Source organism: Sus scrofa, chromosome 7 (genome assembly GCF_054392235.1).
Source record: "Sus scrofa isolate SSC_HxYL_T2T_F1_AM1 chromosome 7, Sscrofa_HxYL_maternal_Yorkshire_Landrace_v2.0, whole genome shotgun sequence".
Classification (NCBI taxonomy): Eukaryota; Metazoa; Chordata; class Mammalia; order Artiodactyla; family Suidae; genus Sus; species Sus scrofa.
The window spans coordinates 41,987,835-42,012,986 of NC_139389.1; the positions used below are offsets into that span (position 1 = coordinate 41,987,835).

The 25,152-nt window shown below is 40.2% G+C and overlaps 1 protein-coding gene across 5 annotated transcripts in view; it reads left to right on the forward strand.

Annotated features, from left to right (window-relative positions):
• Positions 1–25,152, forward strand: part of ZFAND3 (zinc finger AN1-type containing 3) — a 339,302-nt gene that overhangs the window by 32,332 nt on the left and 281,818 nt on the right. For 2 of the 5 annotated variants that reach the window (XM_084968025.1, XM_084968024.1), the window contains one exon: positions 3,574–3,649. The exons of the other annotated variants lie outside the window; for them this stretch is intronic. The gene's annotated coding sequence lies outside the window, so the exon portion shown is untranslated. The remainder of the gene's footprint in view (positions 1–3,573; positions 3,650–25,152) is intronic. 5 annotated transcript variants of the gene reach the window in all.

Below are 25,152 nucleotides of genomic sequence, written 5' to 3' on the forward strand. Positions count from 1 at the left end.
AAACTTAGTGATGTGTCAGAGAACAACCTGACAAAACCCTGTGATAATTTCAAAACCTTGTAGCCTTTCTTATGGTGATTTCCTTTCCACGTTGGTTCTTTACTTGACATTAGTAACCAGAAGCAGAACAGAATGTTCTGAATTTCATCTTTCCCTTATCTGTTGAATAGGCTAGAGGTGTAGATAGTTTATGAAAACTTAGATATTCATGAGAGGAATTCTTTTTTTTCTTTTCTGTTCCTTGCCAGTCTTTTTCGTATGCATCCAGCCATCTTGCTAATTTTCTTGGGATTGGGAGTGTGGCAGAAGCCTCACTCCTATTGGGAAAAGGTTTGCAAGGAGGCCTGGTACAGAATTGATGAGCCATGAGCAGAAGTTCTGAGACTGTTCTCCTTCTACCTAGTACCTTTCAAAGTTTGAAAGAAAGAAGTCAAAGCAGTTTCCAGTTGCAAAGTCCACCTCCCTTGCCGGGCACTGTGCTAACTGGGAGTACTTGCTATGCAGGAGCATATGGCTAATGGGATGAGAAAGAGACATTAGAGCATAGGCTCTATTCATGATTAAAAAAAATAGGTATCCTTTGGGTGCTGACACCATCTTTCATTCTGTGAAAGCATAGCTAATAAGAATGGTATTTGCCATCATCTTAGTGTACCAGACAAGCATGTAAAGAAGTTGCTAGGTTTGTAGTGGTTTGTTTTTTCCCAAAGGAAGTATCTTTTTTTTTTTTTGCTTGTTTTTTTTTAGGGCCACACCCTTGGCATATGGAGATTCCCAGGCAAGGGGTCTAATTGAAGCTACAGCTGCAGGCCTACACCACAGCCACAGCAACGTGAGATCCGAGCTGAGTCTGCAACCTACACCACAGTTCCTGGCAATGCCGGATCCTTAACCCATTGAACGAGGCCAGGGGTTGAACCCGAAACCTCATGGTTCCTAGTCGGATTCTTTTCCACTGTGCCATGATGGGAACTCCAAAGGAAATATCTTTAAAAAAAAAAAAAAAGGAAAAAAAAAATGGAGTTCCTGTTATGGCTCAGTGGTAATGAACCTGACTAGTATCCATGAAGATGTGGGTTTGATCCCTGGCCCCACTCAGTGGCTTAAGGATCTGGCTTGCTGTGAGACAAGGCTTGGATCCCATGTTGTTGTGGCTGTGGCATAGGCCAGCAGCTATAGCTCTGATTTGACCCCCTAGCCTGGGAACTTTCACCCCCCCCAAAAAATGTTACATGCTTATTTCAAGCAATTCAGAATTTTGTATATAGCATAAAATGAAACTACCTCCTTTGTACATACCGCTTTTGGAAGATGACTACTTTTTGGTATCTGACCTTCCAGACCAGAGGGTTTTCTTTGGTATAAAAAATAAGTTGCTTCTCTTGGGTGGTATACTCAGTTTGATTTTTATAACCTTTTCTATGAAACATGACTGACAGTAGGTAATTTTGCATGTTAGGACACTTTGGTCATCTTTTGCGTGCTCTAAGAGTTGATAGCACATTCTATTAGAAACCTATCCAATAAGTTGTAACTCCTCTGAGGTTTTCTTTCTTTTATACGTGAAACAGTAATTTGGTTGTGGTGTGGTGAAAGCCCTGAAAGCTGGAGCTGTGATGGTAACTGCTGCAGTTACCTGCCTGGTGCTTTTTAGTAAACCACATCAAAACTTAGGATCTTAAAAAGCAATTTATTATTTCCTAGAGTTGAGAGACTCATCTGGCAACTGGCATAGCATCACTCCTGCCATATTGTAATGGTCAAAACAGTTACAGTGCCTGCCCAGATTCACGTGGGTAGGATTGGGGATTGGAATTCATCTCGGTCAGAGGTATAGCGGAGAGTTGGGGGTCCTTTTTAATCTTCACTGGTGGTGTGACTGATGCCGTGGCAGTCTTGGCAGTTACAGACTTTTTTTTTTTTTTTGTCTTTTTAGGGCCGTATCCATGGCATATGGAGGTTCCCAGGCTAGGGGTCAAATTGGAACTGTAGCTGCCCACACCACAGCCACAGCAATACCAGATCCGAGCGGTGTCTACGACCTACACCACAGCTCACAGCAGTGCCGGATCCTTAACCCACCGAGCAAGGCCAAGGGTCGAACCCGCAACCTCAAGGTTCCTAGTTGGATTTGTTTCCGCTGCGCCACAATGGGAACTCCCCAGAAGACCTTTCTTACCATTCATTTTTTTAAGAAGTTTTCTTCTGGGTTAAAATTTACCATGCTCAGGCCCAGCTCCAAGGTAAATTTATTTGGTTATTGTTAGTAAAAGTGTAGAAACACGAATAGTTTGTTTATGGAAAGGTTAAAAGTAAATAAACTCTAGAGGAAGAATGTAAGATTTCCTAGTCCCAACTCCCCTCAAGGAAGCCTACTTAGATTATTCTTTTAAGAACTAACTTGCTGTATTGCTCTTTCTTACTGAGAACTGTGATAACTTGGAGAATATAAGAAAACGGTTTTTGAAGCAGATTGATATATTGTGTATCATTAAGAGAGCCAGGTGTGCCAGTCCCCACTTCTTCAGAGAGTTGCTAAGCCAGATAGCTTTCCCTGTAACTCAGTCCCCTCTAAACATACCCTCTTAGATAATGTTTGTGAAGTGCTTTGGGAAATAATGATGAAGTGGGTTGAAGCCAGTATGGTTCATAATTCTTGACTTTAGCTTAAGATGAGCCTCCCCTTGCTTGTCATTCAGGGTGCTTACTCTTCAGAGATTTAATGGTAAGATATTTCTTTTCTGGGTTAGATTTTAAAAATGAAAATTTCCTGTAGTTCCCGTCATGGTGTGGCAGAAATAAATCCAACTAGGAACCGTGAAGTTGCAGGTTTGATCCCTGGCCTCACTCAGTGGGTTAAGGATCTGGTGTTGCCGTGAGCTATTGGATAGGTCGCAGACGTGGCTTGCATTCTGAATTGCTGTGGTTGTGGTGTAGGCTGGCAGCTGTAGCTCCGATTAGACCCCTAGCCTGGGATGCAGGTGTGGCTCTGAAAAGAAAAACAATTTTTTTTTCCTTCTGGGATTTGTTTAGAACTTGAACTGCCATGCATTCTAAGGTGTGTGGAGTGTTCTCTTCCCTGTCTACCTATGCTCTTGCAGTTCCCTCTGTTACAGTGTGTCTCTCCCATCACATACCCAGGCTCTTACTATATACCTGTGAGACTTTTTCTCAACCCACAGTATTGATGTTGATTTTCATTTGTTTCTTTTAGAGCACTGACTTATGTCTACGTGTCAGAGTTCATTATAAACTATTTTGAGTTCTGAGACCATCTCATCAACTTTATTGCCCTACAGAGCCTCACTTTATGCTTTGCTTAAGTTTAATGTGTTGAATGAAATGTATTCCTAGGTACACAGTATTCCACTAACCTGAGGCTTAGCAAAAGCTAACACTGGAGTGTTATAAAAAAGTGGAAAATTATAATATGAAGAAAGCCATTGAGCATCAGATCATAATGGCAACTGATATTTCTGTAGCACTATATAGTATACAAACTCTTTTGCCTAAATTTTATTGGATACTTTTGACTCTTCTTAGAGGGTTGCAAGTATTTCCTCTTCTTAACAGATGAGTAAAGAGTGCCTGGAACTTGTTCAAGCTCACTCGTCTGGAAAGAAGTGGAGCTGGAAGGCAAATCTAGATAGTAAGTGTCTCAGGCGGTCTTATAATTTATACTTGTGATTTTTATTCAGGTAGGTTCTACTTTAAGAATAAACAATATCTGAAGATACAAAATGGATGGAAAGATGAATTTAATTCTGGGCTTTACTAAAAGAGTTTATTATTTGTGTATATTAACCAGAGATTTAACTTGCAGCAGTGTGATTTATATTGTCCATTGACATTGTACTGGATGAGAAAGTTCCTTTTTGTATTTTTATATATTGAGACTTTAAGAAAAGTAACTTGTGGAAGTTCTCATTTTGGCTCATCAGTTCACAAACCCTACTAGTATCCATGAGGATGCAGATTTGATGCCTGGCCTCACTCAGTGGGTTAAGGATCTGGCGTTGCCCTGATCTATGGTGTAGGTTGCAGACGGGGCTCAGGTCTGGCGTTGCTATGGCTGTGGTATAGACTGACAGCTGCAGCTCCATTTTGACCCCTAGCCTGGGAACTTCCATATGCCACAGAGGCAGCCCTAAAAAGAAAAAAAGAAAAAAAGAAAGGTAATGTGTAACTTGTATAAAGTTATTTGCCCAAGTTAACAAGTGCTAATAAAATTTGTAAGTTAGCTTCATACTGGACAGAGTGCTGTAGATACAGAAACTGATTCGAATGACTGTTTTCTCAATTCTGTGTAGTATAGTATGTAATTAGCATCATTGTAAATGCGTAAGAGAGAAGTTTATCTATTAGATACAAAGGATGCTTTAGGGAATAGATCAGCAAACCTGTAGAGCCAAATCTAGCCAAAGAACTAAGAAATTTTTTTATAAGAATGTTTTTATGTTTTTAAATCATTGTAAAGTAGAATAATATTTATGTGAAAATTATATGAAATTCAAATTTCAGTGTCCACATAGTTTCATTGGAACAGTCACTCTCATTCATTTGCTTAACTGTTGGCAGCTTCTATCAAGCTCCAGTAGCAGAATTGAGTAGTTGTGACGGAGACCAGGTGGTCTGAAAAGCCTAAAATATTTACAGAGAAGGTTTGCCAACCTGTGCCTTAGGATATTAGTGCTTAATTCTTTACTGTGGAACCTCAGTCGAGAGAAAGGCTAAGTTTACTAATGAAGACACTTGTTTGATTGCTGCAGTATTCTTTGTATTTAAGGGGGAGGGGCGGTATCACAACTGTTTTGAGAGTTTGATCCTTTCTTTGCTTGAGAATGATGTTCTTTGTCACTTGGCTTTGACAGTTGCAGCCTCTGTTGGGCACCCAGGTTTTATTTAGTTCTAATGTGCTGAGTTTGACTGATCCATTGTTTTTGACACTTTGAAAAGCACTTTTTTTAATGGCTTACGTTGAGATTTGCTTTTGAGGAGCTACTAATTGGCGTTCCAAACTGGACAGATTGAGGCCAGGTAAAGCCTGTAGGTGCCTGTCAGACAGCAGTGAAGTTAAAAATCACCTACTGTCAACATTAGGGAATTTTACTATCATGTTCATTTTTGAATAAGTGAAGGATCATTAGATTCCTGGAGTTGCAGCACTGAATGGGGAAACTGGGTAGTTTGCCTCTGTGGAATGTTCTCTTTGTTTCTATAGTCTAATCATGAATTACTCTCTGCTAACTCTCTGTTTCTGACTTTGGTTAAAAATCAGTTCTCTGATAAGTTTTTAATTAGGAAGTGCAGAAATAGAACTGCTTGAGTTGCCATAACTTAAACTAGCCATGGAACTTTTAAACTGGAGAAAGAGCTTAGAAAGTGAGTTTATCAATGAAGACTTATTTGGAAAAAACAGAGGAGGCATGTGTTTGCTGCCTTAATGCTGGTCGTTTTGTATTGTATGAATCCAAAGACAGTTATAGATGGGGATAAAAACTGTTGAGAAAGCTGTTGACTTCTTTCTTTAAACTTCTATTTTGTGTGGAACTTTATAACTTTTTTTTTTTTTTTTTTGTCTTTTGTTGTTGTAATTTCTTGGGCCACTTCCGCGGCATATGGAGGTTCCCAGGCTAGGGGTTGAATTGGAGCTGTAGCCACCGGCCTACGCCAGAGCCACAGCAACGCGGGGTCCGAGCCGCATCTGCAACCTACACCACAGCTCACGGCAACGCCGGATCGTTAACCCACTGAGCAAGGGCAGGGACCGAACCCGCGACCTCATGGTTCCTAGTCGGATTCGTTAACCACTGCGCCACGACGGGAACTCCCGGAACTTTATAACTTTGACCTAGTTTTGACAGTGAGGTTCTTCAACATCTTCTTTTCCTATAGAAGTAGATCTTTTTTTTTTTTTTGTCTTTTTAGGGCCACACAGCATATGGAGGTTCCCAGGCTAGGGGTCTAATTGGAGCTGTAGCCAGTGGCCTACACCACAGCCACAGCAATGTCAGATTCCAGCTGCGTCTGCCACCTACACCACCGTTCACGGCAACGATGGATCGATCTTCAGCTCACTGAGTGAGGCCAGGGATTGTGCTTCCTAGTTGGATTTGTTTCCCCTGCACCAGGACGACAACGGGAACTCCCTAGAAGTAGATCTTTAAATAAAAAAAGAATCAACTCCAAGATTTGACAGAAGTCTTAAAGCCGGTAGTGTTTTATTATTCAGGTAATTAAAATAAATTGCCTTGTAAACTGAAGGAATTAACTCAGATTCTACATTCCTACTGCCCTTCAGCAGTAGCAGCAAATGGTAAATGGCCAAAGTTGCAGTGGAGATGAGGGAGTACAGGTTCTCCATATCCCAGAGGCAGAGCTGTCCTTTTAGAGTTGCTTTGTGATGGTTCTTCTTTTTTTTCCGGTCTGCCTTCTTCTTCCCCTTCTTTGGGGGAAGGGGAGTGGTAAGTAATTTGTAAATACCTATCTTCCCCAGATGATTGTGTGTCTCCCCTGCTCCCCACTTTTGGCTGGTAGGTGCTGCGGCTTGATGTGGGATCTCAGTTCCCAGACCAGGATTAAACCTGGGCCTAGTGCTGAAAGCGCCAAGTCCTAACCACTAGACAACCAGGGAACTCCCCAGTTTGTCTCATTTAGTAATTTATGCTTGTTTAAAACTTCATCAGATTTAAGATGAACTGGAGTTGTGACAGTAGCAGGAACTTGTCCTTGAAGGATAGCTGATGGACTTACTGAAGTTTCTTGTGGGAGGGGTTATGATGGTCCCAAGGAAAGAAAAAAACTTTTTGGGTTCTGCCACCCTCTCCCTTCCTTTCCCGTAGTCTGGTCTGGTTGTCTCTTTCTTTTTTTTTTTTTTTTTGTCTTTTTGCCATTTCTTTGGGCCGCTCCCGCGGCATATGGAGGTTCCCAGGCTAGGGGTCGAATCGGAGCTGTAGCTGCCAGCCTACGCCAGAGCCACAGCAACGCAGGATCTGAGCTGCGTCTGCGACCTACACCACAGCTCACGGCAACCGGATCGTTAACCCACTGAGCAAGGCCAGGGATCGAACCTGCAACCTCATGGTTCCTAGTCAGATTCGTTAACCACTGCGCCACAACGGGAACTCCTGGTTGTCTCTTTCTTTGCCATATCCCTTCCTTTGCTCCTCCGTGCGGCTGTAAAGTGGCTATGTTGTGTCTCATCCACAAGTTGAGCAATGGATCATGAGAAAGAACACCTGCAGTCAAGCTGGGCACAGCCCCAGTAGGTTTACTACTTTGTTAGGGGCTTGCTCCTAGCCCTTGAGTATCATATTGAAAGCGGAAGAGAAGAAAAACATGGATTACTGATACATATAACCAGAGATAGTTGTACAGAAGTAATAACAGACACAAGATGGTTTTCTTTCAGTTGAAGCTCCTTGGAGCCAGTTAAGAGATGGTTTTTGGAAGAGGTGAGCTTTTCTGAAGAAGGATAGAGTGAAAATTTTTTTTTGTCTTTTTTTTTTTTTTGGTCTTTCTAGGGCTGCACTTGCAACATATGAGGATTCCCAGGTTAGGGTGCAATCGGAGCTGTAGCCACCAGCCTACACCTCAGCCATAGCAACTCAAGATCCAAGCCGAGTCTGAGACCTATACCACAGCTCACAGCAACGCTGGATCCTTAACCCACTGAGCGAGGCCAGGGATCGAACCCTCGTCCTCATGGATGCTAGTCAGGTTTGTTAACCACTGGGCCACAATGGAAATTCCTAGACTGAAATTATTTAAAGAGGTTTTTATAAAAACTGGAATTAGGAGTGGGAGTGGAAATCAATCAATACATATTCTACTGTTTGTTTTTGTGCTTGGCATAGTTCTCAGCACTGGGGATGTGAGAACAGGTCCTGCTCCCATGTAGCCTGTGAGAGGGTGAGGCGTGTAATGGATGATAGAGGTACTTAATGCTGTGGAGGGCCTGAGTTGGGGTTTGGTGGGAAATAGGTGGAATGATTGCCCCCCTCCCTCCAAAAAAAGGCCATGGTTAGAAATTGAGATATGATTTATGAGACCATTGGAAGATGGTCTCATTAGGAGACATCTGAAGGGCTTGTATTATTATTCATACAGTAGTTGAGAAAAAAGAATCTTATGATCTAAAGAGAATTGAAGTTAAGGGTTTTGACAGTAGAGGTAGCCCCCTTGCTCCTGGGCCCCTACAAGTTTTTGTTTTTGTATGTTCTTTTGCCTTTTTGGCAGTTAATTTCTGCTACTAGTATTTGGAGTATCAACAAGGGATTGGGGGAAAGGTAGAATGCTGCTTCTGAGCGCTCTCAGAATTTAGTCTGGGTGCTCTTATTTCTGATGGTTATGTCTGTGATCTTTCTGGTACAGCAGAGTTGAAAGGTATAAATTATTTCCATTGGTGTAGTGGATCTTAAGGTATAAATTACATACAGATCAGGTAAATCATTAAGATACATTGACTTTTGTCACTTCTCATTGAAGCAAAAGTCACAGTTTTATTTATTTTATGAACTTTTCTAGGTCTTGAAAAATCATGGCAGTTTTCTACTTTGGCCTGAGAGCCTTTTGTACAAGGTCAAATCACAGTTCCTTTAGAACTACAATTTCCTTGAGTCTGTTAATTAAATTCTCAATTTTGCCCCCTGAAATTCCTTCACTTTTTCTTTTGGAAGGGTATGTTTCTTAGCTCTTTCTTCTCAGAACTGCATCCTCACGCTCTCTAAGCCCTAATGGACCAGTTCCAAATACCTTTGGCTGTCTTGTGTGTACCTTGCCCCTGCTTTGGGGACACATTGTAAGATTTCTTTGGTTACAAGAAACAACAATTCCATTAACACTAGTTTGGTAAGGAGGAAGGAAGTTTAAGGCCATTCACTCCTTCATTCAAAAAACATTTATTGAGTGAGGCACTATTGTAGGGATATGAGGAAATCTCACATTAAGAGCAAGCTCCATGGTATGCCCTGTAAACCTGGAGGCTCTGAGGATCTTAATAATCGGCAAACTTTAGGGAACATCACAGTCACTTGAAAGACTTGTTGAAACGCAGATTGCTGGGCCCCATTCTTATAATGGGGCCAAGTAATTTGCATTTCTAGCAAGTTCCCTAGTGAGGTGGGGTTGCTGGTGCTGCTTCTCTGGGGACCACGATTTAGTTCCTTAAAGGGATTACCTAATTGATTCACTTCTGGCAACACATAAATGTTTCCTAATTCCCTTTTGCCATCATGGGTGTCTGATATCCTTCTTTCATCTAAATGGGATTTTTTGGGGGGAGGGGCAGTTATTCTTGAAGAGCACGAAAGTATACATAGGCCATGAAACATGCCCAGTAAAACACATAACCAACTGTGGCGGGCCTTTTGTTGTAGTCATCTATTTTTCTGTGATTTGATTTCTCCTCCTTTTTTCCTACCCATCCTTCCTTATTTTTTGTAAAACTCCCTGGTTTGCTTTTTTGCTTGCTTGCTTGCCTGCTTTCTTTCTTTCTCTTTCTCTTTTCTTTCTTTCTTTCCCTTTTTTGTCTGCCTTGTGGCACATGGTGTTCCCAGGCCAGGGATCAGATCTGAGCCATAGTTGTGACCTGAGCTGCAGTTGTGGCAACGGTGGATCCTTAATGCACCGTGCTGGGCCAGGGATCAAACCTGTGTCCCAGAGCTCCGGAGATGCATCACAGTGGGAACTCAATAAACTCCTAATTTTCTTTACAAAGTCTGAGTCAGCTTTGGAGTTTTTTTTGGGAGGGAAAGAGTATAATGTTCTAACTTTCTATAACCCTTTTCTCTCTTGAGGTTTAACACAAAGAGGAAAATGTATTTACTTCAATGATTCTTCCTTTAGTCTAGTCAGACCTTCACAGAGAGGAGGATTTTTTTTTTAAGAAAAAGTTGGAGGCTCTGAGGCTATTGAAGTATGTAATGCAGATTTGAAGTAGGACTGGGATAGTAGGAAGTAGAATAAGATAGAGTAGAAGAAACATGTGTTAATGGAAGGAAAATAAACTTTGAGAATTAATATCCTTACTGTATTTTTCCTGAAATGGATGCTGTAAAGTCAAGGCAGAGGTGGAACATAGTGGTGAAATAAAACAACTAGTACAGTAGAACAGAAATGTCCAGGAAAAAGCCATTGGTGGCTTTAATGTGAATTATTTTAGGGTGATGATTGGAAAGATTTGTGATAGGAAAACGAAGTACCCAGTGAAGATTGTACTTGGTGGTAGTTTTGCCAGGAATTAAAAAGAAGAGGGGAGTTCCTGTTGTGGCTCAGTGGTAATGAACCGGACTCGTTTTCATGAGGACAAGGGTTTGATTCCTGGCCTCGCTCAGTGGGTTAAAGATCCAGAATTGTTGTGAGCTGTGGTGTAGGTTGAAGATGAATGGCTATGATCTGGCATTGCTGTGGCTGAGGTATAGTCCAGCACCTATAGCTCTGATTCAACCCCTAGCCTGGGAACTCCTGTGTGCCATGGGTGCGACCCTAAGAAGACAAAAAAAAAAAAAGAGAAAGAAAAAGACAAATGGTCATTCCTTATACTAGACTGGTTCTTCCCAAAACGCTTTTATGGTGTTATTTAGTCTTCACAAATAAATTGGATGGCTGTTATTTTTCCCCATTTCACTGAGGATGAAATTTGGTAAAGTCTAGGTTAATTGAGTTCTTGAGGTTAGGCCTCAAAACCTAAGTCTTTTTTTTTTTTTTTTTTTTTTCTTGGAAATCTTTCACTGTTTTCCCAGTCTTAGTTATATCTACCTAGGCAGAAGCCAGTACCATCTTTGACCCTTTCTACCCCTCTCTGTTTTCCACCCATCATTCACCACATGGGTTTTCCAGCTTTATCTTCTGTTTTTCTCTTCCTCCTTGCCATCAATGTCACCCTAGTTCAGGCAGCCCCTACTTGGCCACTAACATCTAAATGGAGCTTCTTACTGGGTTCTGGTCTTTCTCTCCTCCTCCTATTCATTTTGTGGTCTTTGGAAAACAAACCTGTTAATGTCATTTACCCACCAAAAGAGCAGAATGAACCCTTACTCTTTTGAGATAGAGTTCAAACTTCTTAGTCTGGCCCTAGGCTATACCGTTTTACCTGATTGCCCAGTTTTTTCCACATACACATTCCTTGAGCCACATAAAACTAATTGTTGTTCTTATAATATTCTCTGAAAATCTCAAAAGTGTTATGTATAACTATGAATGGGTTTCATTATGACCCCAAATCTTATAATGGAGTTAAATTTTTCTTTGATACTCTTATTTAAGAGGGCAGAGCAGTACATAAAAGTAAAGATATCTCTCCAAGAGAGTTAAAACTGGAAAAATAAAAATACTTGATATTGGAGTTCCTGTTGTGGAGTGGTGGAAATGAATCTGACTAGTAGCCATGAGGATGAAGGTTTGATTCGTAGCCTCGCTCAGTGGGTCAGGGATCTGGCATTGCCGTGAGCAGTGTTGTAGGTCGCAGACACACCTTGGATCCCTAGTTGGTGTGACTGTGGCGTAGGCTGGCAGCTGTAGCTTCGATTTGACACCTAACCTGGAAACTTCCATATGCTACATGTGCGGCCCTAAAAAGCAAAAAGAACAACAACGAAAACCTTGATATTTACAAGGATAGATTTTCAGCTGTTAGGAAAAATTTGCTGCTTAAAATACTCACATACTCAGGGATCTGACTGGTTAATGTTTTGGTGTAGTTGCACATTGCCTCCTTGGGTTCCTTTCATAGGGTAATACATTTTTTGCTTTGTTTTGGACTTTTTGGTTAAAGATTGGTTTTTTTTATGCAGCAGTACAGAAATAAGAGAAAATATTATAGCATATGTAGAGTATGTTACATGTAAAATGTTCAACTTAGGCATCAAAAATAATTTTGATAGCTTCTAAAGAAGCCTATCTAAAGGAAGATCACAAAGCCCATTTTTTTGGTCATGCCCTCGACATACGGAAGTTTCCTGGGCGAGGGATTGGACCTGCCCCATAGCAGCTATTGAGGCTGCTGCAGTGATGGGGCCAGATCCTTAACTTGCTACTCTGTAAGGGAACTTCTCACAAAGCCCAATTTAATATACTTCTTGGCTTGGCTTATATTCTAGTACTGATGAAACCAAAACTAGGCTCTGTGACCTTAGCAAGTTACGTGACTTCCCTGGGATTGTTTCCTTACCTCATAAAAGGGCTTAGTAAGGTAGGCGGTTCTCCACAGATGGTGGGGAGGTTGAATTTGTCCCCGAGAGGACATGTGACACTCTGGAGATTTTTTTTTTTGGTTGTTATCACTTAGTGGAGAGAAATGCTAGTGACATCAAGTGGGTAGATGCCAAGGATACTGTTGAACATCCTACAATATATATAGGACATTCTCCAAAATAAAGTATTACCTGGAAGTGGCCCAACTTTTGGTCTGTTCAATTCCATACTGTACCAATTGCTTGAAGTCTTTTTTCTACTCTGTCCCATTGAAACCATGCTCTTTTCCTTTGTTAACCTAGTGTGGTATCCTTATCAACTCTTGCACCAACCTTGCTTTTTCTAAACTCCTTGTTTTCTCATTTTCTCTCTTCATGGAATCTCTTTTTGCTTCCTATTCATATGCAGTTGACCCTTGAACTACGTGAGTTTGAATCCCTCTGATCCACTTATTTGCAGATTTTTTTTTTCATTAGTAAATGCATGAACTCCGGTTGGTTGAATCTGCAGATATGGATTCTGACTGTAAGTTATATGCAGATTTTCGACTACATGGAGGGTCAGCGCCCCTGACCCCACATTATTCAAGGATCAACTATATTTATAATGTCTCTTAAGAGATAATTTTTGTGTTCCCTTAGCATTTGATATTAATTTAAACTAAATCTTAATCATTTTTTTGTTGTTGTTTTTGTCTGTTTAGGGCTGCACCCACGGCACATGGAGGTTCCCAGGCTAGGAGTCGAATTGGAGCTATAGCCCCTGGCCTATACCACAGGCACAACAATGCCAGATCCAAGCAACCTACACCACAGCTCACAGCAAAGCTAGATCCTTAACCCACTGAGCGATGCCAGGCATTGGACCCGTATCCTCGTGGATACTAGTCAGATTCGTTTCTGCTGAGCCACGACGGGAACTCCTAAATCATAATTCTTTAATTTTACATGTTCCTATGTGTATTTTATTTTCTAAACTTTTTATTTATTTATTTTTTAATTTATTTTTTATTTTATTTTATTTTTTTTTGTCTTTTTGCTATTTCTTGGGCCTCTCCCATGGCATATGGAGGTTCCCAGGCTGGGGGTCGAATTGGAGCTGTAGCCGCCGGCCTACCCCAGAGCCACAGTAACTCGGGATCCGAGCCGAGTCTGTAACCTACACCGCAGCTCACGGCAACGCCGGATCTTTAACCCACCAAGCAAGGGCAGGGACTGAACCCGCAACCTCATGGGCCCTAGTCGGATTCCTTAACCACTGCGCCACGATGGGAACTCCTCTAAACTTTTTAAGTTTCTCGGATGGTGTCCATTCTTTGCTTTTTAATCTTTTCTTCACTGTAGTTGTCTTTGAGAGTTTCGGTACTTTTTGAAACCTGGTGAATTTAGAAGGAAGAGTAAGAGAAGTTATGAGGACCTGATTGTGACTGGTATCCTTGTAGATCAATAACGTCTGTTTTGATGTGGCCTGAGTATTTTGCTTCATTTTCCATTACCAGAAATGCTCCAGCTTAGAATTAAGGGTTTTGATGTGAGTTAGCTCATTCCTATCACTGTATATTTATACCTGTGATCACTTACGTTGGTAGGATAGATGGGAAAAGAGGACTGGGTAAGATTGCATCATGACGAGGCTCGGATGGAGTTCTGAAATAGGTGGGCACAAGGTGCAACATGAGAGCAGGAGGGCACAAACTGGAGGGCAGTTAAAAGATAACTGGAAAAGTGGCCTGTTTAAAAATTTGCCAAGGGCTATTCCTGACCTTCAGAAAGAAGCTGGACTTTTTAAACTTCTGTTTCTTTCTTGCTTTCTGTTTCTTGTGTGGCTTGACCCTGGAGTTTGAAACTTAGGTCAATAACTCCTATTACTAGAATTCAGTAATAATGTGGCTAAATAATTTTTCTGGTATACTCTGGGGACTTTAACCATACTTACAACATTGTTTTTAAGGGAAAATGAGTTCTGGGTTCCAAATAATTGAATTACAAATAGATTGTACTCTAGGAGAGAACTTCTAGTATATAAAATTTATTTATATAATATGGTTTAGTAAATGTGTTTTGTTTCCAAGCCTTTGCTCCTGAGCAATGTGTAATAGATGTAAGAAGTAGTGAGAAAATCCTAAAACCTTTAAGAATCTAAACTATTTTATTAGGCACTTGGATAAATAACTAGATTGCAATGGAATTCCTGACTGCCAAAATTGAGGGGAAAAACTAATCATATAACATCTATTGTATTTTTTTTTTTTTTTTTTTTTTTTTTGGTCTTTTTGTTGTTGTTGTTGTTGCTATTTCTTGGGCCGCTCCCGCGGCATATGGAGGTTCCCAGGCTAGGGGTCTAGTCGGAGCTGTAGCCACTGGCCTACACCAGAGCCACAGTAACGCGGGATCCGAGCCGCGTCTGCAACCTACACCACAGCTCATGGCAGCGCCGGATCCTTAACCCACTGAGCAAGGGCAGGGATCGAACCCGCAACCTCATGGTTCCTAGTCGGATTCGTTAACCACTGCGCCACGACGGGAACTCCTGTATTTTCTGATTACAAAAATAAAGTATGTTCAGGACAAAAAACTCAAACACATGAAAATAAGGCTTTTATCATTCTTTGCCACTTACAGTGGCCTAATCCACTATAAATCCACCAAACAGAAGACAGCAGGCAGAACATTTTCCTGAATGTGCCATCTTTAGGGAGACATAAATTCAGGTAAAATGCAGGTTCTTAGAGATGGTAGTGAAGGTCCCTAGGTTAATCTAATGCATTTTGAGACCAAAGAAATATGAATAATGATTAAAATATTTATTGAATATTTTCTGTTTGCGAGCAGTGTTCAAAGAATATTTCACGTATTATCTCCTTTCACCCTTTACAACTAACTCTATCAGGTAGGTTAGTAATTCTTTGACACATGAGGAAACAGACTCAGACCTAAGTTGCTTGCCCAGTATCAGGCAATCAGGCTTGTGACAGGTGTGTTTGATTCCAGAACTCCCTCTTAATTACTGTATTAATGAGACTACATAGGCTAAAATGTCATGCTTAGATTTTTAAACAGTTTTTTTCCTATTTACTTTTTTCTTTTGTGGGGACTCGGCTGACCAAAATTGTATCACTTAATTATGGTTGGTTGTGCTGATCAGAAGCTTCTGCATTCTGTATGTTTGGTTTGAAAAAGCTAAAGCCAATAAATTAGTAATAAAAACAGTTTAGAAGGCAGGCCGTTAGACGTTTGAGGTTCACAGGAGAAATAAAATAGTGCTTTAGTGAGACATTTTGGCTCTTGCTGGATTGTGATATGAATGCTTATTAATTACCTCTTCTAGTTTCTGGGTGATCCTCTCTAATATCAACAACCATCTGAAATACAGCTTTCTGGAAGATTGCATTGAGGGAAGTACTTTGGATTCTGTGACATTTGAAGTTTATGTCCATAATTTAACTGTTGATTAAAAAAAAATTTTTTTTAGTCATGCTGATTCTTTGATATAGTGATTTCAACCTAATAAAAGAGGAAAGGGATTTAGTTTTGATGTTAGGAATTTTTTCTTACCTGCTTCAAAGGTTAGAATTTGAAGAGAAGAAAGAACAAGTACCCTGACTAATTTTGTTAGCCAAATGAAAAGCGTTAACTTTTTTTTTTCTTTTCTTTTGGGTGGCAGTGAAAATGAATATAAAATCTGGGTTCTGTATTGAATTGGAAGAGTATATGTAAAACTTTATGTACTGTGAATATACATAATTAATGTACTTTGTAATTATTGTTGCCTCATTCTGAGGAATAAGTTGGAAGAATTTTTTTCTTTCTGGATAGAAACCTCGTAAAATAATGGCGGTCGTAATCATGCATAATACTGCACTGTATACAAGGATGATCCCTACCCACTTGTCTTTTCCATCTCCCTCTTTTGGACTTAGCCCTTCCTCTATAAACATTGGTATTGGTTTCACTTCTTTTCTCTCCTTATTTTCTGTCAGCCTATTTGCATGGCTTCAGTAGAAGCATTTTTCTTGGATCCATTAAACTCTCCTTTCTAAACAACTTAATATTCCTTTTCTAGCTATGCCGGATACCTGCTTCTTTCACTATTCAACATTTTCAGCTTTTTCGGACTTCTTCAGATCACACTCAAAACTCCACCTATTCAGTGAAGCAAACACCACCTACTGAATTTCACTTTCCCTTATCTCCCTGTCCTTTTGGTGAGGAGCACCCGCCATCCCCACATACATACTGTTTGTACTGATCTTAGGTCATCTGTTAAGTTCTAAAGTCCTTAGGGCACATGCTGATTTTGTTCTGATATGATGCATTATGTTGCTGCCTAATACTTTGGTACTTTATAAATGATGACATGTAGTTCTCATTTGTTTATATGCAATAATTTTAGAAGTATATGTTTTATAATGCTGATTAACATGGTTAAATATTGTACCTAAAAGGCGATGCATAGTTAAAGCTGTTCTTTTACATTTTTGTGTGACTATATTCAAAAATCCAGAATAATGGAATAATAAAAATATCTGACTTTCATATGTCCTTTGAAATAAATTTGTCAGTTAGGATAAGTATTAACAAAATTGTTCATTTGTTCAGGATAAAACACTGTTGGGTTTTGTGGAAACATATACAAGAGTAGACAAGATATGGACTTCTGTTTACTTGCCTTATTTATATTGGGGACACATGCTTTAAAAAAATTTTTTTTTTTCTGGCTTCCCCTGTGGCATATGGAAATTCCCTAGGCCGTAGATCGAATCTGAGCCATTGCTGTGACCTGTGCCACAGCTGTGGCAACACTGGGTCCTTAATTCACAGTGCTGGGCTGGAGATTGAACTTGCTTCTCTGCAGTGACCTGGGCTGCTTCAGTTAGGTTCTTAATCCACTGCACCATAGCAGGAACTCCTACAAATGCTTTCTAGATCTGAAGAACATGGTTCTGTGGAAACAATTGTGAATAAATACAACAGTCAGACTATATGGGCATAAAGGTCTCTATTTAAAGAAATATTGAGGCCCAGCAAATTTCTTTTTTTTTTTTTTTTTTTTTTTTTTGTCTTTTTGCTATTTCTTTGGGCCGCTCCCGCGGCATATGGAAGTTCCCAGGCTAGGGGTTGAATCAGAGCTGTAGCCACCGGCCTACGCCAGAGCCACAGCAACGTGGGATCCGAGCCGCGTCTGCAACCTACACCACATCTCAGGGCAACGCCGGATCGTTAACCCAGTGAGCAAGGCCAGGGACCGAACCCGCAACCTCATGGTTCCTAGTCGGATTCATTAACCACTGCGCCACGATGGGAACTCCAGCAAATTTCAAATAATGTTTAACATTATTTGTTTATTATAATGTTTGTTATTATAATGTTTATGTGGTAGTGGAGGTTTGAATAAATCTCAAAAATTCATTGAAATGATGTGGGATTTATAGAACAAACTCTATGGAGGGTTTACAGAATAAAGGAGTGATTTAATGTCATTTCGATCAGTCGGGGAGGTCTTCCTGAAGGAGATGAATTGTCAGGCAGCTCAGGCTTACTATTATGGCTTATTGTGATGAGAGAGAATTGTAGATAATTGGGTGTCACCTCAGCCTCTGCCACCAGAGGAGCACCGTGATGTGTGTGAAGGCTTGACTCTCCACCGACCAGGACCATGTCTGGAGTGTGTCTGGAGAAGTATGTGAGTTGTATTAGACTTTTTTTAGGAGTGTGCAGTAGCACAGGATATTATTTGCTTCTTAATAACTGTGTTCACTCAGGGTCCTAATCCTTCCCAATCTAGAAGGTAGAGTAGTCCTTATGGGCATCTTAGAATCACTTTAAGCACTGCCTGATCTCTAGTGATTGTCTTCTCTGTGCCCTAATTTTATGAGGGTGTGAATATATTTGTCATTATTCCAGGTGCAGTCACCCTTGTTAGGCCTAGTTTGACCTTGGGCATCCAGTCAATCCATGGCTGCCTTAGGCTGGTGTACCAGTCCCTGGTTCAGTTTGATACAACCAGAAAGCAGGGTCATCTTTACTGATGTACAGGCAACTTTATGCCAGAAGAACCTCTTGGTGTACTTTTCTGGGTGGTGGTGGGGGGAGTGTGTTAAATTTTAGATGGTTTGCAGAAGATGTAGAGGGCCTTCGAGACTTCTTACTAGAATGCTGGGAAGAGAGAGATTTGAAATGCAGAAAGGTTTGGATAAGGTTTAAAACCAAACAGGCTAGCATTTGAGTAGATTGGGGGGTATTATAATAAAGAATCTTTGAAATCCATCCTACAGATTTTATTTTTTATTTTTACTTACTTATTTTTTGCTTTTTAGGGCTGCATCCGCAGCATATGGAGGTTCCCAGGCTAGGGATCTAATAGGAGCTACAGCTGCTGGCCTACACCACAGCCACAGCAACGCAGGATCTGGGCTGTGTCTGTGACCTACACCACAGCTCACGGCAACGCTGGATCCTTAATCCACTGAGTGAGGCCAGGGGTTGAACCGGAAACCTCATGGTTCCTAGTCGGATTTGTTTCCGTTGAGCCACGAGGGGAACTCCTGTCCTACAGATTTTAGTCTCAGGACAATGGCTTCTGGCAGTGGAGATTAGTTTTTTCTTAAAAAATTTTAATTCGCAAATACAAAAGAAAGGTCTTTGTTCTCATCAAGACGACTGAAAAGTAGGCCATTGATTATAAAACACATTCTGTTATATATTTGTTGATTTGAACTTGAATGACACATATTGCTGTCCAACTTTTCTAACACTGAAATCTCTTTGTTAAACTAGGTAAAGAGAAGGTATAAAAGGCTTAAGAGCTGTCTTTTACATAGTGCTTTTTTTTTTTTTTTTTTTGGCTACACCCAAGGCATGTAGAAGTTCCTGGGCCAGGGATCGAACTTGTGCTATAGCAGTGACAATGCTGGATCTTTAACCCACTGAGCTACCAGGGAACTCCTATAGTGCTTTGAAGACCAACAGGTTTACTCTCTGAGGAGCTGTTAATGCTTAATCAGCTCTTTTGTGTTTATTGTGTTCTGCTGCAAACGTCATTTTTGAATTTGCCAGTAATTGCACTGTCATTTCTTTTGACTGGAAGAACTGGAAAGAATAATTGTCTACCAGAGCCAGCACTGGGCACTTCACATTGACTTTTATTCATATATCTTCTGTTAGGATTATGATTGTTTTTATGTACCTTTTTACCAACCTCTCCCAGTTTCCCTCACCCTCAAGCCCTTGGCAACCATCTTTCTACTCTTTTTTCTTTTTCTTTCTTTCTTTTTTTTTTTTGTCTTCTGTCTATTTAGGGACACACCCATGGCACATGGAAGTTCCCAGGGTAGGGGTCGAGTTGGAGCTGTAGCTGCTGTCCTACATCACAACCACAGCAGTGCTGTATCTGAGCTTCATCTTTGACCTACACCACAATTCACAGCAACACTGGATCCTTAACCCACTGAGCAAGAGCAGGGATCAAAACCCATGTCTCCATGGATACTAGTCGGGCTCGTTAACCACTGAGCCACAATGGGAATTCCTCTATTCTGTTTCTGATATTGACTTTTCTGTCCCCAGATTCTGCAAATAAGTGGTGCCACACAGTATTCATCTTCTCTGTCTTGCATAATGCCCTCAAGGTTTATCCATGCTTTTGCAAACCGCAGGATTCCCTTCTTTCTCAGGGCTGACTAATATCCCATTATGTATATATACCACATCGTCTTTTTCCATTCATCTGTTGGACACTTAGGTTGTTTCCCTGTCTTGGCTGTTGTGAACAATACTACAGTGAGCATGGAGGTGAAAATATCTCTTTGATATCCTGTATTCACTTCCTTTGGATATATACCCAGAATTGGTACTGCTGGGTCTTAGAATAGTTCAATTGTTAGTTTTTTGAGGAACCTCTATACTACTGTTTTCTGTTGTGGCTGCACCAGTAGTATACAAGGCTGGAACAGTGTATTGGAAATTTGGTTGAACTGCTCCCACAGACACACAAATTATTGTTCAGTAACAGATACATGATCAATTATGTCAACACCCTGGACACCCTAGAAGAAATGGATAAATTCAGAAACATACAGCCTATCAAAACTGAGAAATTGAGAAACCTGAACAAACCAATTACTAGTAAAGAGACTGATTCAGTAATCAAAGTCTTCCCAACAAACCAGAGTGCACAGGCATTCCCTTTCGTGCACATCCTTACCGACACTTACTGCTTTTTGCTCGTAACTGTTCTAATAAATGTGAAGTGATGGTGCATTGATTGCATTTCCCTAGTAATTAGTGATGTTGAGCACCTTTTTATGTACCTTTTGGGCATTTATGTGTCTTCTTTGGAAAAAGGTCTTTTTAATTCTGCTCATTTTTTAATTGGATTGTTTTTTTTTTTTTTTTTTTTTTTTGCTGTTGAGTTATGAGTTCTTTATATAGTTTGGATAGTAACCCTTTATTAGATATATGATTTGCAAATATTTTCTCCCATTTGTAAGTTGTCTGTTCATTTTTTTGGATGGTTTATTTCTTTTGCAGTTCAGATGTTTTTTAGTTTGGTGTAGTCCCACTTATTTTTGCTTTTGTTGTCTTTGCTTTTGGTGTCAAATCCAAAATGATGTTGCTGAAACTGACGTCAAAGAGCTTACCCCTTGTGTTTTCTTTTAGGAGTTTTATGGTTTCAGGTCCTACGTTCAAGTTTTTAATCCATTTTGAGTTGATTTTCTGCATCTATTGAGATTATCATATGATTTTTATCCATTTTTTAATTGTTTTGTATCACATTATTTAGCAGATTTTGAACCATCCTTGAATCCCTTAAAAAAATCCCACTTGATCATGAGGTATGATCCTTTTAATAATAATGTTTTGTTTTTTTTTGTCTTTATTGCTATTTCTTGGGCTGCTCCCACGGCATATGGAGGTTCCCAGGCTAGGGGTCTAATCGGAGCTGCAGCTCCGGCCTACGCCAGAGCCACAGCAACGCGGGATCCGAGCCGCGTCTGCAACCTATACCACAGCTCACGGCAACGCCGGATCGTTAACCCACTGAGCAAGGGCAGGGACCAAACCCGCAACCTCATGGTCCCTAGTCAGATTCGTTAACCACTGCGCCACAACAGGAACTCCCCTTTTAATAATATTGTTGAATTCAGTTTGCTAATTTTTTTTTTGGAGGATTTTTGTATATATGTTCATTAGGGATATTGATTGTTAGTTTTTTTGTAGTTTCCTCACCTGGTTTTGGTGTCAGATGATGCTGGCCTCATAAAATGAGTTTGGAAATGTTCCCTCTTCAATTTTTTTGGAGTCTGAGAAGGATTGGTATTAATTCTTCTTTAAATGCTTGATGGAATTTACAAGTGAAGCCATCTATGCCTGGACTTTGGTTCGTTGGGAAGATTTTGATTCTTGAATAAGTCTCTTTACTAATAATTGGTTTGTTCAGGTTTTTTTGTTTTGTTTTGTTGTCTTTTTTTTTTTTTTTTTTAGGGATGCCCCCTTGGCATATGGAGGTTCCCAGGGTAGGGGTCAAATCAGAGCTGTAGCTGCCGGCCTACACCACAGCCACAGCAACGCAAGATCCAAGCTGTGTCTGTGACCTGCATCACAGTTCACGGCAATGCCGTATCCTTAACCCGCTGAGCGAGGCCAGAGATCGAACCTGCAACCTCATGATTACTAGTTGGGTTCATTAACCACTGATCCGCAATGGTAGCTCCATGTTTAGGTTTTTTTCTACCTCAGTTTCTCAACTTAATTTCTTAGTTTTGATAGGTTGTATGTTTTAGGAATTTATCCATTTCTTCTAGGTTGTCCACTGTGTTGACATAATTGATCATGTATCTGTTATTGAACAGTAATTTGTGTGTCTGTGGGAGCACGTTAACCAAATTTCCAATACACATGTTCTAGCCTTTACTTAAGGAGACATCATGTTGTGATGCAGAGCGCATTGCCCTTGGAACCAGAAAGCCTAAGTTAACATCTTGTCCCCACCACTTGTTAGCTTTGTTATCTTGAATAAGACCACCTCTTCACACCTTAATTCTCTTAACTGTAAAATAAGCATATTTCCTGCATTTCAGAAAGGTAGTTTTAGGAATCAAGTATGGTAATGTGTATGGGAGAACTTTTTAAGCAGAAAAGAGAAAATTTGGGTATTATATTTAGTTTCTATTTGTTTCAGACCTTTTTCATGAAGACAGTCATGACTCGCTTTTTGCTTAGTGCAGATTTTATCTGAGTAATCTGTGTTTGGCAATTTGAACTTTCAGTATTTCCTAGTGTTGGTCCTCCCCCCATAGTTAGCATTCATAACTATGCCTGTCTGCAGTTATCAGCAGAGACTGTGCTGCTCCTTAAACTGTGTCTCAGATACACATAATTTCCAGGGCCCTAATAACTATTTTCTGATGAACCTTATGGTCACAGACTGAAAATGAGGTTTGCTTTTTGGGGAGGGTCATGATAGCAGCAGCCTGGAGACCAGCAGGTAAGGCTTTGGGGTGAATAATACATGAAGACTAAATTGATGAGTGGGCTCCTGGGATTATGAGACTGGCCTTGTACTTCAGTTAGTTTGGGTAATATTTTAGAAAGTAGCAACTTTTCTCCATAGTCATTTGAATTTTTTTTTTTTTTTTTTTTTTTTTTTTGCTTTTTAGGGCCTCACCCGAGGCATATGGAGGTTCCCAGGCTAGGAGTCCAATCTGAGCTGTAGCCACTGGCCTACTCCATAGCCACAGCAATGCAGGATATGAGCCGTGTCTGTGACTTACACCACAGCTCACGGCAACGCCAGATCCTTGACCCACGGAGCGAGACCAGGGATTGAAACCGAAACCTCATGGTTCCTAGTCTGATTCGTTTCCACTGCGCCATGAAGATTAACTTTAAAAAATTTCCCAAATTTCAAAAATTTGTTAGCTGTATTACTTGACTACAGTGTTAATGATCTTGCACTCCCCCTGCTGGCTGACTCTTTAGAAATACAATGAATTAAGGAAAAGAATACTAATTCTGAGCTGAGAGTATCTGTCAAATTTTATATTCTTTGTAGAAGTGGCTGATGTTATAGGAGGTGTCATTCGAGTAAGGAATTGATGCATTATGTCTTTCCTTTTTTGTGACTTGTTTACAGTGGTATTTAGTGCTCAGAGGATATTCATTTAGCATTTTTTAAAAAAAGGTAAACTTAGATTTAGTTATAGCATGTGTTATAAGTTTACTCTCCTGTGTTCTAAAAAGCCGCCATTGGCCTACACCACAGCTATAGCTACGCCAGATCCTTAACCCATTGAGGCCAGGGATTGATCCCACAATCTCATGGTTCCTAGTCGGATTCGTTTCCGCTGTGCCACAACGGGAACTCCTTTAAGCTACTTTTTTCAACCAAAAATAACTTGTGGTTTGTGTGCCTTTATTTGGTCATTCATTCTTACGGCATTTATTTATTGAATGTCGCTTAGTTTCTGTAAAGCCCTGATAGGTGTTGAGGTGAACACAGAAGGATGAGGTGATACTCCATGAAGGCTTAGGGCTACTGTATCACTCCTAAGATCTAAACTCTCTGCCAATGAAAATATTAAATGCCAGTGTGTCATTAAATAGTGTGATGAATGCTATGGGATATTAAACACATTTGAATGTTAAAGATGATGAAGCCCATTGTGGTGTTAAAGATAAAGGCAGGCATCAGAGTGCTTACAAGACTCTGAGGAATGGATGTAGTTCAGGTAGGCAGAAGTGGAGGATGTGACGGACAGGCATTCCAGGGAACAGCATGGTAAAAGGCATGAGTAGGATATTAGTGTAATTTATTTAGGGTACAGTGAAAAGCACTGTCCTGGAGCTTTACACACTTAGTCGATTTAATTCTTAAATTAATCCTCTGGTGTGGTGTGACTCTCTTTCACAGATAAAAGTAAGAAAGGCTTATAGGGGTTAAAATATTGTTAGCATTTCCATCTGCCAGTCATGAAAGTTCTAGGATTTATCTTGCATATATCTGAGTGCAGATGAAGCCTATGCTTCTCTGGCTGTAACTGAAGTTGGATAGGACCATGGAGCATAGGTATTGTGATGTGTGATTTTCATATTCCAAAATGCACTTATTGGGAATTAATGTAAATATGGCTAACTGGAGCTTTATTCTAAAACTTGGTTGTTTTTAGTGCTCGCTAAAATTTTATTGACCTATTGGTAGTAGGGAAAATACGTGTATGTTCTGCTCTGCGCACCCTGTCCCCACCAGGGCACTGGTAGAAATGGGATAACTGATACATAGCACTGTTTGCTGTCAGTCTGCATCTGACCTCAGTGTTCTTTTTTTAAAAAATGCACTCGAGAAGGTTATGCTCTAAGAAAATTTTATGTGAGCTTAATTTTATTCTTTAAGCCATACTTTCATTGTCTTTTTAACAATGACCTGTTTCGTGTTACTGAAAAGTTTTAGTTTTCAAAGCTTTTTCATCTAGTTTAACCAAAATAATTTCTCAAACATATTTTCAATGGGTGCTTATGTATTTGATTATAATAATTGCCTAACTAGGTCTAGGCATCCATCTATTCTGGGAGACAAACCAAAAAAGTCCAGGACAACTGGCATTTGGACCATTTGCTGACTCCTGTCTGATTAAATTGTTTTTGTCTGTAATGGGTGGATGGATTAGATCAATGGCATACACCAGGCTGCATAAGTACAGGACATTCTCTATACTGGGGGCTAAGTTAGAGACATTTATTCTTTCCCAGCAGATCATTTAAGGGAAAATATTTACTAGGTGTGTGTGGTTGATAAGACATAACTTGATCAATTTTAAGATTAGTGACAACTTAAAAAGTTCTGTTTTTGAATTTAAATAAAAAATTAAAGCTAAAGGGCTTTAGCTTTGAGGCCTGAATCTATCTGCATGATTTCTTTTTCACATTCACATATATAGGCAATTTCCCTTTATGTTTTTGCCAG